Here is a 13229-nt window from a genome sequence, read left to right as displayed (position 1 = left end):
GGAAGCTAATCTTGGCATGTGGGCAGTTGAATATCATGGTTGCAGCCAGGAACGGGCACCTTATTTCTTGCCCCCCCATCCCCCAACAGCAATACCCGTTAGGCATGCAGCACCAGCAACAGCTGAGTAGAGACAGCGATTCTCATTTGAGGCCCACAAAGGCCTCCCCGTCCCAAGGAAAAGAGTGGCTGCTTCCGATACATTTCCTGCTTTCAAAAGTTCTTTCTAAGGGTGAGTGTGGAATGACTTTGGTGGTAGGAACTTGAGGGAGAGATTTCAGATAGAGCAGTTGAGTGGGATCCCGTCTGGAAAGAAGAGAGTGCTTTAAAAACTGCTGGCTGTGTTCAGCTCAAGAAGAAGTGGCAGATCTCTGGTGCTCTGAGGAGATAGCAAACGGGTGATGGAGAAATAGTGGAACCATCCACTCCTGTTTCATTTTGCTCCTTTCCCTCTGGAATTACGTTCGACCTAGGAAAAGTAGAGTAAATGATTTAAGGATGGAACTGGGGTATATGATAAATGAGGTTACGGGTTAGAGAACACTGAGCTACTTCAGGTGAGAGTCAGGGACCTTAATGCTCCACAGCTTAAAGTATTCAGTGGCTCCATTGAGTCTTTGGCAGCAGATGGGGTACTCCCTTTCTCAGTTTGGAGGAAAGGCAAGCAAGAAGGGGCATGACAAGAAGTTCACAAAATGATGCCTGGTATGGAGAAAGTGGATAGAGAAAGGTTTTTCATGACACTAGAACTGGTGGGCATCAAATAAAGTTGAATGTTGGAAGACTCCGGGCAGATAAAAGGAAGGACTTCTTCTTGCAGCACAGAGTTGGACAGAAGCACTCTCTTTCACAGAAGGCAGTAATGGCCATCAACTTGGATGGCTTTAAAAGAGGATTAAACAAATTCATGGAGGAGGAGGTTCTCAATGGCTACTAGCCTCTATGGCTATTTTTGGCTCCACATTTGGAGGCAGAAATGCTTTGAACACCAGTTGCTAGGAATCAGGTCCTTCTTGTGGGCTTCCAATTGGAGCACCTGGCTGGGCACTATGGGGACAGGATGTTGAATTTGATAGGCCATTGTATCCCAGAAACAAGCTCCAATGCAAGTAATTAGGGATTAGGGTTAGCCTCCTAAAGCTTTAAATCAGTGCAGCGGGGGGTGGGGGGGCCTTACATCCTATCATTGTTTCACCACATTAGATATACAGTGGTACCTTGAGTTAAGAACTTAATTTTTTCTGGAGGACTGTTCTTAACCTGAAGCACCACTTTAGCTAATGGGGCCTCCCACTGCCACCGCATGATTTCTGTTCTCATTCTGAAGCAAAGTTCTTATTTCTGGGTTAGCGGAGTCTGTAACCTGAAGTGTATGTAACCCGAGGTACAGTATTTACTGGCACTTACAGGCACTCCTGACCGTGCACTATTAAGCACCCTTGGCCTCTGTATTTTTAATATCTCTTTCAGGATTATGCCCGGTCTGTTTTCCCAACCAGGATAACTTTTTAAAAGATGGCTCATACAGAGCTAAAGGTGTACCCATGCAGAAACCTGTGATCCAAAGATATTTCACACAGGTCTGGCGGAATGTGGGTGCTTGTTTGAGGGTTGCAAATAGCTGCTGCTGGGTTTCTTGGAAAGGGTTTTGGGAGAAAATCAGAAACAATCTTGCTTTCCTTATGTGAGACACAACCAGTTAGTTTCAAGTTATCCGCTGGGTAATTAACCAAAAGGCATATTTTTTAAATCATGGGACTTGGGACATAGAGACTTCTTTCTTCTTTTGTAACAAACGCTAACTTTTTCCCTGTTGCTTTTTTAAATGATGCATTAGAGAGAAATGTTTTCACAAAATAAAATATCTTAAATGATAACTGGGTGCCAGATCATTATTTTTTAAAAAGAGCAAATTGAGTCCATGTTTTCAGTTAAAATAGCAGGACTTTAGGCATTTAAAAATAAATGATTGTTAAGTCTGTCTTAATGGAAACCTTGGCAAATCTCCACAGGATTCGTTGTTCTTCTGAACTTTTTTCCTGCCCAGACATATTTAAACATGTATTAAGTTCGGAGGGTTTGGGGTTGTTGGGGTTTGGGTTTTTTCCCCTTTCTTTATTCCCCCCCCCCCTTGAAAGTTAAAATAAAATGGATAAGAAAAACCCTCCGTAAGATTATTTTAATTCTTTTTCACTCCTGCAAGCTAGGAAATTATGTTCATGGAGGAAATATAAACAGGTAACACACATCTGTAAATTATTTTCATGTCCCCAGGGGCTGAAAAAAAAACCTTCTAAGTGAAACCAGCATGCTTATATATTTTGCCCTGACAGCTCAGGGAACAAAAAAATTGCCAAAATGTGGAGGCTGAGGAGAGTCCCAGCGTGGGAAAGTTGGTTTAGTGAGAAATTTGCCCTAGGCTATTTAAATAAAATCAGCCACTTTTTTTATGGCAAATGCATGCTCCACACGAACCCTACAGCTACTCAATTGCCCAGACAGTTGGGTGGGTGCACCATCCATGTCCCTTTCATCTCTCTTACATAATCACACAATCAATATCTTGGCTTTTAAACAGATGGGGCACTGGATCCCCAAAAGCCTGCTATCAGATTTGATTTTACTTGCTTTTTCTAGCCAAATTTGTCAAAATGATAAAGGGAGCAGAGCAATTCCCCTAGGAGGAAAGTTTGCAGTGTCTGGGCCTTTTTAGTTTAGAAAAAAAAAAAGTAAAGTAAGAGGTGACATGATAGATGTTTATAAAATGATGCACGACATAGAAAAAGTGGACAGAGAATAGTTTTTCTCCGTCTCTCATAATACTATAGTACAAGGATGTTCACTGAAGCTGGATGTTGGAAGATTCAGGACAGAAAATAAAAGACTTCTTCATCTGGTGCACAGTTTTCTCCTACAGCAGTCAGAAAAAGCTGCACAAGCCGTAAAACATGGCTTAGTTGCAATGGTGAAAGTTCTTAAATTATTGGTATAGGAACTCAAAAGAGTGGCTTGTGAGAGCCATGCGGCTAAGCTGGAGGAACCTTATATGAGGCTAGTTATCCCATGAATGAAACACTTTCTCCAGCTTCGCTTCACTGCCTCTGTAGCTGGAAAGCATCTTTGGAACTCTGGTCATGCTTGCTTGGCTGGATGGAACATAGAGAGGGGCATATGTAGAGATCAGCCTATGGAACAAAGTTATACATTTGCATCCATTGCTCTGTCCACTTTTGCCTGAAGCCCCACTCACTGTGTAGTCCTCAGAAGATCACCCAGAAGGGAATGTGCCCCCCCAGGCTGAAAAATGGCCCCCCCATCCCTAACATATATGAAGCTATTTTATTCTAAGTCAGACCCTTGGGTCAATCTAACTCAGTATAGTCTGCACTGACTGGCAGCAGCTGTCCAAAGGTTTAGATAGGGGCCTGTCTCTCCCAGCCCTGCCTGAGGATGTTATTGGGGATTGACTCCAGGACCTCTTGTATGCAAAGCAGGTGTCCTACTACAGGACTACAGCCCTTTCACCTAAATACAGAATATGATTCTAGTCATAGTTGTGGAGAAAGGGCTGAATTAAATAGGAAAGTTGAGAGCTGCCTTATACTGAGTTAGATATTTGGTCCATTGAGCTCACTATTGCCAATATTGACTGGCAGATGCTCGCCAGAGTTTCAGGCAGGGAGTTTCTCCCAGCCCTACCTGAGGCCTTCTGCATGCAAAGCAGCTGCTCTATCACTGAGCAGCAGTCCTTCCCCATATGTTCAGATAGGTTTAAGCCCAGGTGCCAGTATTTCTGAGGAATGAAACACGCATTAGCTATCAGCCTGTCTCATTTGGAAATAAGTGAAGTGCTAATGAGGCTTTAAAGTTTGTTTCTGGCCTCTTAGCCCTGAGGAAGTTAGAACGAGGTAGATAACCAAGTAGAGGCTAGATACTACTTTCCTTTTCTTTGATATGGCCCCTGCTTCATGCCATCAGTTTAAAATGGTAACTTTTTTTAAAAAGTTGCATTTCTAATTACAAAAGCCAAAGGCTGCAGTTCAGCTGTCTGAATATATCTTGTTAAAGCACCCATTGTGTTTTACAATTTGAACTGATGAAGTCAAAAGTAAGCTTCACCAAGTTGAATGGTGGATCCCTGCAGGAAGCTATTTATAAGATGACAGTCACTCTGATCCTAAGAAATGGAGCGTTTGTGCTATAGGGTGCTCCTGTTTTCCAGGCAGACATTAGTCTTAACTTGGGGGAGTGGGGAGTGGCGGTGTATCAGCTGCCAGGAGGCTGAGAAACACCAGTCTAGGTGGCTCCTAGTTGTGGTGGAGCCCAAAGGTGTCATTATTAATATATAAAGCCCTTAACAACTTGGAACCAGTTTACCTGTGAGATCACCTTGCCCCATATACTCTCACTCAACTGCTTCAGTCCGTAGAACTGGTGCTATTACAGGTGCTACATAACGCCCACTCTGCATCTGTAAGAACTTGATATTTTAGTGTGGCAGAACCTACACTCTGGAACTCCCTGCCTATTGACATCAAACAGGCATCTTCGCTGCCCTCTTTCAGCATCTGATAACATTTTTGTTTAGACATGGAATGTTGGTGTGTGTTTCAATCTGTATTTAGTTTATTGATGATTTTGCCTTTGGCATGTTTTAAAGAGTTCTTTTTGCTGATGATTTTATTGTTTTATTCTCTTTGTAAACTGTTTTGAGGTATTTCTTTAAAAAAGAAAAGAAAAGCCCTGTATAAATTATATGAAATAAAAACTTCAATGAATGTAGTTGTGCGTGGGGAGGCAAGGGAATTTCTTTCCTGGATGACATTTGCTTTTTAGCCCAAGATACATAAATGCTTCCATTGGCAGGGATGGAACTTCAGGGTTTGTGTGAGAAAGGCGGGATTGGACAGATTTTAAAAAATGCAGCAACGGAAATGCATTGATGGCAGCAACAGCAGCAAGTGTGCCAAAGAGAAATTGTAAGCTGGATTCCTCATCCTACGTGTCTGGGCAAGAGGCCTCAACTGCCACTTTATTCTAAAGAATAAAGGACGATGAACTCATTCCTAGAAGGAAGTTAATGCAACTGGATTTTTTTTTGTCTGTGAAAGTCCGTGCCATTCAAAGCACCTTATAGTCCTGATTGCCCCTATGGTAGATTCCTTAGTGCCTTCAAAGTACAGTTTTTAAAATAAATAAAATTAAAAAGAATATCAGAATAGCCTGACTGAAAAAATAAGCTCCACCTAAACCAATAAAAATAATAATTTTATTATTTATACCCTGCCCATCTGGTTTCCCCAGCCACTCTGGGCGGCTCACAGCATATCTAAAAATATAAAACACCAAGCGTTAAAAACCTCCCAATACAGGGCTGCCTTCTGATGTCTTCTAAAAGTTGTGCAATTCTTTATCTCCTTGACATCTGAAGGGAGGGCATTACACAGGGAGGGCACCACTATCGAGAAGGCCCTCTGCCTGGTTCCCTGTAACTTCACTTCTCGCAGTGAGGGAACCAGCAGAAGACCCTCAGAGGAGGACCTCAGTGTCCAAGCTGAGTGATGGGGGTGGAGATGCTTCTTCAGGTATACTGGGCTGAGGCCATTTAGGGCCTTAAAGGTCAGCACCAACACTTTGAATTGTACTCAGAAATGTCCTGGGAGCCAGTGAAGATCTTTTAGGACCGGTGTTATATGGTCTCGGCAGCCACTCCCAGTCACGAGTCTAGCTGCTGCATTCTGGATTAATTGAAGTTTCTGAGTCACTTTCAAAGATAGCCCCACGTGGAGCACATTGCAGTCGTCCAAGAGCAAGATAACCAGGGCATGCACCTCTCTGATGAGACAGCCTGTAGACAGGTAGGGTCTAAGCCTGTGTACCAGATGGAGCTGGTAGACAGCTGCCCTGGATGCAGAATTGACCTTCACCTCCATGGACAGCTGTGAGTCCAAAATGACTCCCAGGCTGCGCACCTGGCCAACATTCTCTTGGCATCGAAGGCTGTGCCCAGATGCACTGGGTGATCACAAAACAGGGTATATAAACAAAGAGAGAAAGTAGGGCTATACAGTTCTTGTATGTGGAGGTTCCTTTTAAAAAATAATGTGAATGTCCATGCCATTCAAAGCAGTTGTAGCCCTGATAGTCTCTGTGGTAGATTTCTCAGTGCTATTAAAGCACAGTGTTGTTTTGTTTTTGTTTTTTTAAAATTTTTTTTAAAGGTTATAAGAATAGGATGGCTGAAGGAAGCTCCATCTAGACCAACATTCTCTTGAAAAATGAGGCTGTGTGTGGATGATCACAAAACAGGGTGTGTGGCAAAGAGAGAAAAAGCCTGGGGCTTAACTGCTCTTGGATAAGTAGGTTCCATTTTTATGCCATTTTATGTCATTGCTCTTATTCTCCAGTAATTGGTCTTATTTATTTCTCAGCTGGAGGATTTCCCCAGGAACTGCAACACACAATAGATTACGCCTAGGACAACACAATAGTGGCAACCCAGCAAATAATGAATTGTGTGTAGTAGCAGAGCTCTTTCCTTGGGACGCAGACGAACTCCACAAATACAAGGGGGAAATCCTGGTGACAACAGTGGGAAGCCACACCTTTCAATCTCAACCTGCTTGTGGGCTCTGCAGAAGCCTCTGGCTGGCCTCTGTTGGAAACAGAAGAGTAGGCTTTTGTAGTGTTCTTGCAGCAGCCATGTCTGCACATCCTAGTAAGCCACAAGCCATACTTATGCGAACAAGCAGTGTGGTCCATCTAGCTCAGTATTGTCTACACTACCTGGCAGCTGCAGCTCTCCAAGGTTCCAGTCAAGGGATCTCCACACCCACTCAGCTGGAGATGTCATTGGGGATTCAACTTTGGGCCCTATGCATGCAAAGCAGGTGCTTTACCCACTGAGCCACAGCTGCTCTCACAACACAGGTTTATTATTCTTATTACACATAGATTAGATTTCATTGCTTGGCTCTGTGCAAAAAAAATATATATCAGGGGTTTGAAATGCAGGTTTTTCATACGTGTGTGTGTGTGCACGCGCGCACACACACACACACACACACACGCACACAAACACACATACAGAGGTTTTCATGGGTCCAGCCAGAGTCTCCTCTGCAGGGTGTCTGTCTATGTGGCACTCATGGCTGGGTCCTTGCTTTAGGAAGAGGCTTTCTCACTAGGCTATAGAATCAGAATTGTAGGGTTGGGATGTACCTTCAAGGGTTATCTAGTCCAAGCCCCTGCATTGCAGGATTCACAATAGTCCCTGGCAAATTGCCATCCAACCTCTGCTTAAAAACCTCCAAAGAAGGAGAGTCCACTGCCTTCCGAGGGAGTCTGTTCCACTGTTAAACAGCTCTTACCATCAGAAAGTTCTCCCTAATATTTAGTCTGAATCTCCTTTCTTGCAACTTGAATCTGTTGATTAGAGACCTGCACTTAGGAGCAGCAGGAAGCAAGCTTGCAAGCTTGGGACAGCCTTTCAGATGTTTGAAGGTGGCTGTCCGTTCACCTCTCCCTCCTCTTCTCCAGGTGAAACACACCGGTCCCAACCGTATGGATGAAGATCTGCCTGAGGTCAGTCCCCTCTCCTCCTTCTGCTTTCTCCCTCAAAGTACAGGGGGGCGGGGGCTATCATCCTTTTATGATCATTGCTGAAGTTGCTGCTACCCCCTCCCCTGTGTGAAAGGACTGGTTTGAGGAGTGGGCTTCCCAGCCCTCCCTGACCCTGAGTGTCTCTAAGTGAAAATGCTGTCTGGATGAGGGCCAAGCATAACAGCCAAACCCTTCTCCTACCTCCCTTCCCAGGCAGACCAAGATGATCAAATTAGCAGCATTGGGATCTAACTGATGAAGCTGAAGGTCTAAGAAAAATTGAAAAGGGGACATTCAAATGATCAAGGGGATGGAGTGCCTCTCCTTTGAGGAAAGGGTGCAGCATTTGGGACTTAGTTTAGAGAAAAAGTAAGTAAGGTGTGGCATGATAAAAGTTTGTAGAATTATGCATGCGACATGGAAAGCAGACAGAGAAAATCTTTTCCCTCTCTCTCATAACACCAGTACTTGTGGACATCCAATGAAGCTGGATATTGGAAGATTCAGAACAGATAAAAAGAATGATGTCTTCATGCAGCACAGTTAAATGTTGGAACTCACTCCCACAGGAGGCAGTGATGACCACCATCTTGAATAGCTTTAGAAGATGACTGGAAAAATTCATGGAGGAGAGGGCTGTCAGTGGCTACCAGCCACAGCTTGTTTTTTCCTGATTCGGAGGGTAGGTCTAGAACTGATTGCTTCAAGTTATAAGAAAGGAGAGTCTGACTAAATATCAGCAAAGCTTTCTGACAGTGTTTGACAGTGAAACAGACTCCTTTAGAAGGTGGTGGATTCTCCTAGATTCTGTAGCTGGGATTCCTGAGCTGCAGAGGATTGGACTAGATGATGCTCTGGGTCCCTTCCAACTCTATAGTTCTATGATTATATGAATAGCTGTGCTCTTCCCTCACAGTTGGAGGCAATAATGCTTCTGAATCACACTTGCTAGTAACCACAGGTCCCGTCTTCCTCACCTTTTCTCTAAATTTAAAAGCCCCAAATGCTGCAGCCTTTCTTCATAGAGGAGTCGTTCCATCTCCTTGGTTGCCCTTTTCTGAAGCTTTTCCAACTCTGCAATATCCTTTTTCAGGTGAGGTGACCAGAACGGTACACAGTGTTCCAAATGAGGTTGCACCATGTATTGGTATGATAGCATGAAGATATTGGTACAGTGCCATGCTGGGACTCAGGCAGTTGAATTTGGGGAGAGACTGTCATCACTCCTGAGCAAGTTCAGTCATGACCTGGTTTGGCCATTGGGCCACTGGTCTGTTCTTTCCTACCTTAGAGCTGCCCTTGGGGAACATCCCATCCGTGTCCTACAACTGTACTCTCTCTCTCTCTCTCTCTCTCTCTCCCTTGCCCCATTTAAATTTGCAATAATGCACCTACATTAAAGCATGCTGGTGAAGACAATGAGAAACTCTCATAGATGCTGGTTTCTACTAGGAAGGGAGACAAAAGTTGTACCTCACCTTGCAAAATAGCAACCAAATGAGTAGTGCATAAATTCAAAGAGCAACCTGCCTATAAATGCCCTTTGCCCAATTCTCATAGGACTGGGCAGATTCATGGAGGATATGACTATCAATGGCTACAGTAAATGCCTTAAATATCAGTTGCTGGGAACTGCAAGTGGGGAGAGAGTGATGTCGTGATCAGGTCCCACTTGTGGGCTTCCCTTTGGGGCAGCCGGTTGTCTACTGCGAGGACTAAGTGGGCTTTGGCCTGACCTAGCAACACTGTTCTGATATTCTTATGGAACCTGGCACCCATTACGGGAATCCCTCAAGCAGGACCTACGGTACCTGTCTGCAGTAAGAGCTTCCCAGCTACTGATATTATTCAGAAGCATCCTGCACGCCTTGCTCTGGTGTGCGCCTTTTTGTACACATTACTGGGCTGGAGAACTGTATAGCAAAATATGGAGAAGTCCAAATGTCAAAGGATAGTTGGTGTGCTGTTTTCAAGATTGCAAATTGTGCAAGTTCATGCTTAAAGGCAGGCTTGACTCTCCCTATGCCCCCCGCCACCATATGGGGCTCAGGCAAATGTGCTTGATCCGCAGCAGGGATCGGGTGTGCAGTACGAAAACAATCACTGCTATCAGGAGGCAGGAAACACAGTTGAAAAAGGAAGAAAAATGGCATCAAAGTCCATTTGTTAGGGGAGAAAATAAACAGGAAAGGGGCAGATAAACTATTGTCCAAGAGAAAATAAGAGGCGGCAACAGCAGCAGCAGGAGGAGAGGCAGCTCCTGAGGGACCTCAAGTCACCCAAATTGCAAGCTTTTCTCCAAACCCAGAAGAGTTTGCATGGCCCAGAACAATTATTTATTCATTATACTTATTTACTGCATTTATATCCAACCTTTTTTGCTCCTAGGAGCTCAAGGTGGTGTTAGCACATCTTGGGACAGCTTTTCAGATGTTTGAAGGTGGCTGTCCGTTCACCTCTCCCTCTCCTCTTCTCCAGGTGAAACACACCGGTCCCAACCGTATGGATGAAGATCTGCCTGAGGTCAGTCCCCTCTCCTCCAGTGAATTAGACTGGAATAATCACTTACAGTTTCTAGAGTTCTAAGGCCTTGTTTATGCAGGAACTATTTACAGGATGAGTAGAGATGAAAAGAAAGAAGACATCTTGTCTGGAGACAAGAACAAGGAGGATGCCTCAGCTTTTAGGGGTGGAGTTAGACAGAGAGGCTACAAGCAAGTGCTGGCTAGATTGCTCCACAAGCAGTGCCCTCATGTAGTTTAAAGTAGTACAGTACATGCATTTACTACAAACTCAAACTTTGAACCCCAACAACGACCGTGTGAAGTAGGTCAGGTTGAGAGGCAGTGGGTGGCCCAAGGGCACCCAGTGAGCTTCATAGCCAAGTGGGGATTTGAGCTTCCAGGTCTTTGTCCAACACTAGCTGCTATACAACAAGAGTGCTTCCAGAGGAGTGCATCTTATTGTGGCAGGAATGACAGGAGAGCCCCTGAACGCAATGCAGCTGGCTTACCACACTTTGAAGGACATGATTTAATAAACGCTGCTAGTTAAAGAAAGGACCCCATAAGTCCATTTAGCCTGGGGTCTAAAATTATCCAAGGGTATTGCTATTGAAAGCTACTTTGCACCAGGCAAAGTTGTTCACTTATCTAGTCCAATGCACAGGGATGCTTAATCAAGCCCATTTGTTTATCTGGCTCAGTATTGCCTACACTGGCAGAGGCTTTCCAGGGTTTCAGGCAGGGGACATTTCTGGTCCCACCAGGAGATGTCTTGGAATAATCATCATCATCATCATCATCATCATTTTCATTTTCATTTCTATATAGCTTTATATTTTTAAAGGAAAAAAATGAAAGTGGTTTACAACAGATTAAAACATCAAATAAAATAATCCATAATAAAATATTGCTGAAGAAAGTCAAGTATAAAGTATACATTCAAAGCAACATAATTAACAGGAGACTAAAATAATATCTTAAACATTTCAGAATAAGACATTACTAAAGGAAGTCAAATATAAAATGCACATTTAAAACTTCATAATTAACAAAATATCATAAGCATAGAACATACAAACCTGGGACCTTCTGCACACAAGGCAGATGCTCTGATACTTAATTATAGCCCTTCCTACAAACAAAGTAAGATTCTAGTCCTCATAGTTCTGAATAAAGGGCTGAATTAAATAGGAATTTAGGTCCATATAGCCTTCTGCTGCTACCAGTCATTGTTCTTTAGTGATTTGTTAAGTCTTTTTAAAGACTATGTCATTTTATGTATTTTTATTAATCTACTTGCCTGTTGCAAATGCCCTGTGGCCTTTGCAAATGAATGAATGAATGAATGAATGCTATGGTTGGACTGTTGGGAGTTAGGAAGTGAGAAATGGAAGAAGTGTCCTTATTTATTTATTTTAATTTCTAAACTGCCCTTCATCCGAGAATCACAGGGTAGTTTATAACATAAAAACACAAAATTTCATCACAAACAAAAGCAATATCCCTTCCCATGCACAGTTTAAAGGGCAATTGATTGTTTAATTAGCCAAAGGCCAGAGAGAAGAGGAATGTTTTTGCCTGGTGCCTAAGGATATGTAGTGAAGGCACCAGGTGAGCCTCCCTGGGGAGAGCATCCCACAAATGGGGAGCCACCACATAAAAAGGCCGCTCTCATGCTGCCATCCTCCAGACCTCTTGCACAAGGAAGGGACTGATGGTGATCACAGTGTGAAATTTTAGGGAAAAAATACACTGGATTGGGTGTCCTCTGAGTCTCCAAAATCAGCTCTGAGTCTGCAAGAGGACCAGGAGGTTGCAATCATAAAACTGAAAGGCACCCAAAAGGCCGCCTAGTCTAACTCCCCTGCAATGCAGGAACCACAGTTAATGGCCGGGCTGTATCCACTTTGAGCAGGTGGGCAGCTGGGGAACAGAAAGTGCACTGGTTCTGGCACCATTCAGGGTCCCTGGAGTGTCTTTAGCCACCAATAGACTCTTGCAGTGTTCTTCAACCTTTGATCTTCAGCTGGACTACAATTCCCATTATCCCTGGCCGTATGGGGGTGATAAGCATAGTAATTCAACAATATCTGGGGGCCTACAACTGAAGGACAGTAGACTGTTGCCTGGGTGCCTTTCGCAGAAGCATTTGATAAAGTGGCTGATGGTATCCTATTGAATGTGGGCAGTCTCTGAGTTGGATAAACTGGGATCATGGTAAGCAGGGCAGGCTAGTAGCTCTCAGCACCCTACTGCTGGGACAGGAGCAGGACTTGGGGATTATTTTTATGAGAAAGACACACACGGGGGGGCGGGGGGTTGGAGAGAGAGAGAAGCAGAAGAAAGTAATAAATGCAGCCTCAGCAAGGATTAAAGGAGCCTGTCCGAGTTGTTGAACTTGGGCACCGCGTTCCCAAAGATTATTGTGTTCAAAAGGCATTCCTAACATAGTTTATTCCCAGTCATCTGTTGCAATCCATGGCTGCTCTACAAACTGGAGCATTTGCTCCAACTTCACCCCCACCCCCACCCCCGCTGTCCCATCTCATAAGTGTAACCCTAGCAGCTCAGGATCATTACATGGGGATGGGGTGGGGGGCTTGAAAGAGAGCAAAGATTTTGCTCGGGTGCCTGCTTTTACGCACTGCTAGACATCTTCTCTCCGTGCCTCCCCCCCACCCAATTATCTGACATGAATTCAATGCAGGGCAGAAATCTGGAAGAATCCAAAGCAGGCAAGCTCATTTCGTTTGGTGTCTGTGTCTACTAAGCACAGCTCATTTGCACAATGCACAGGACCACATAAGAATGTCAGGATTACTTTGCTAGATCTTATAAAAAGGTTACTGCCTCCCACCAAATCAGAATACTGGCCCATCAATCTCAGTATCTTCAGCACTGACTGGCAGTAACAGCTCTCTGGGGTTTCAGGTAGGGAGCATTCCGAGCCCTGCCGGGAGATGCTGTTGTGGATCGAAAGGAGATCCAATTCAACATTAGGAAGAGTCGTTTGACAGTGGGAGAGACTCCCTGAGTAGGTGGTGGACTGTCCTTCATTGGATGTTTTTAAATAGAGCTTAGGACAACTGTCAGGGATTCTTTAGCTGCATTTTTTGCATTGCAG

Source organism: Podarcis muralis, chromosome Z (assembly GCF_964188315.1).
Source record: "Podarcis muralis chromosome Z, rPodMur119.hap1.1, whole genome shotgun sequence".
Lineage (NCBI taxonomy): Eukaryota > Metazoa > Chordata > Lepidosauria > Squamata > Lacertidae > Podarcis > Podarcis muralis.
The sequence above is the reverse complement of the archived record's forward strand: the minus strand, read 5'-3'. Positions refer to the sequence as shown.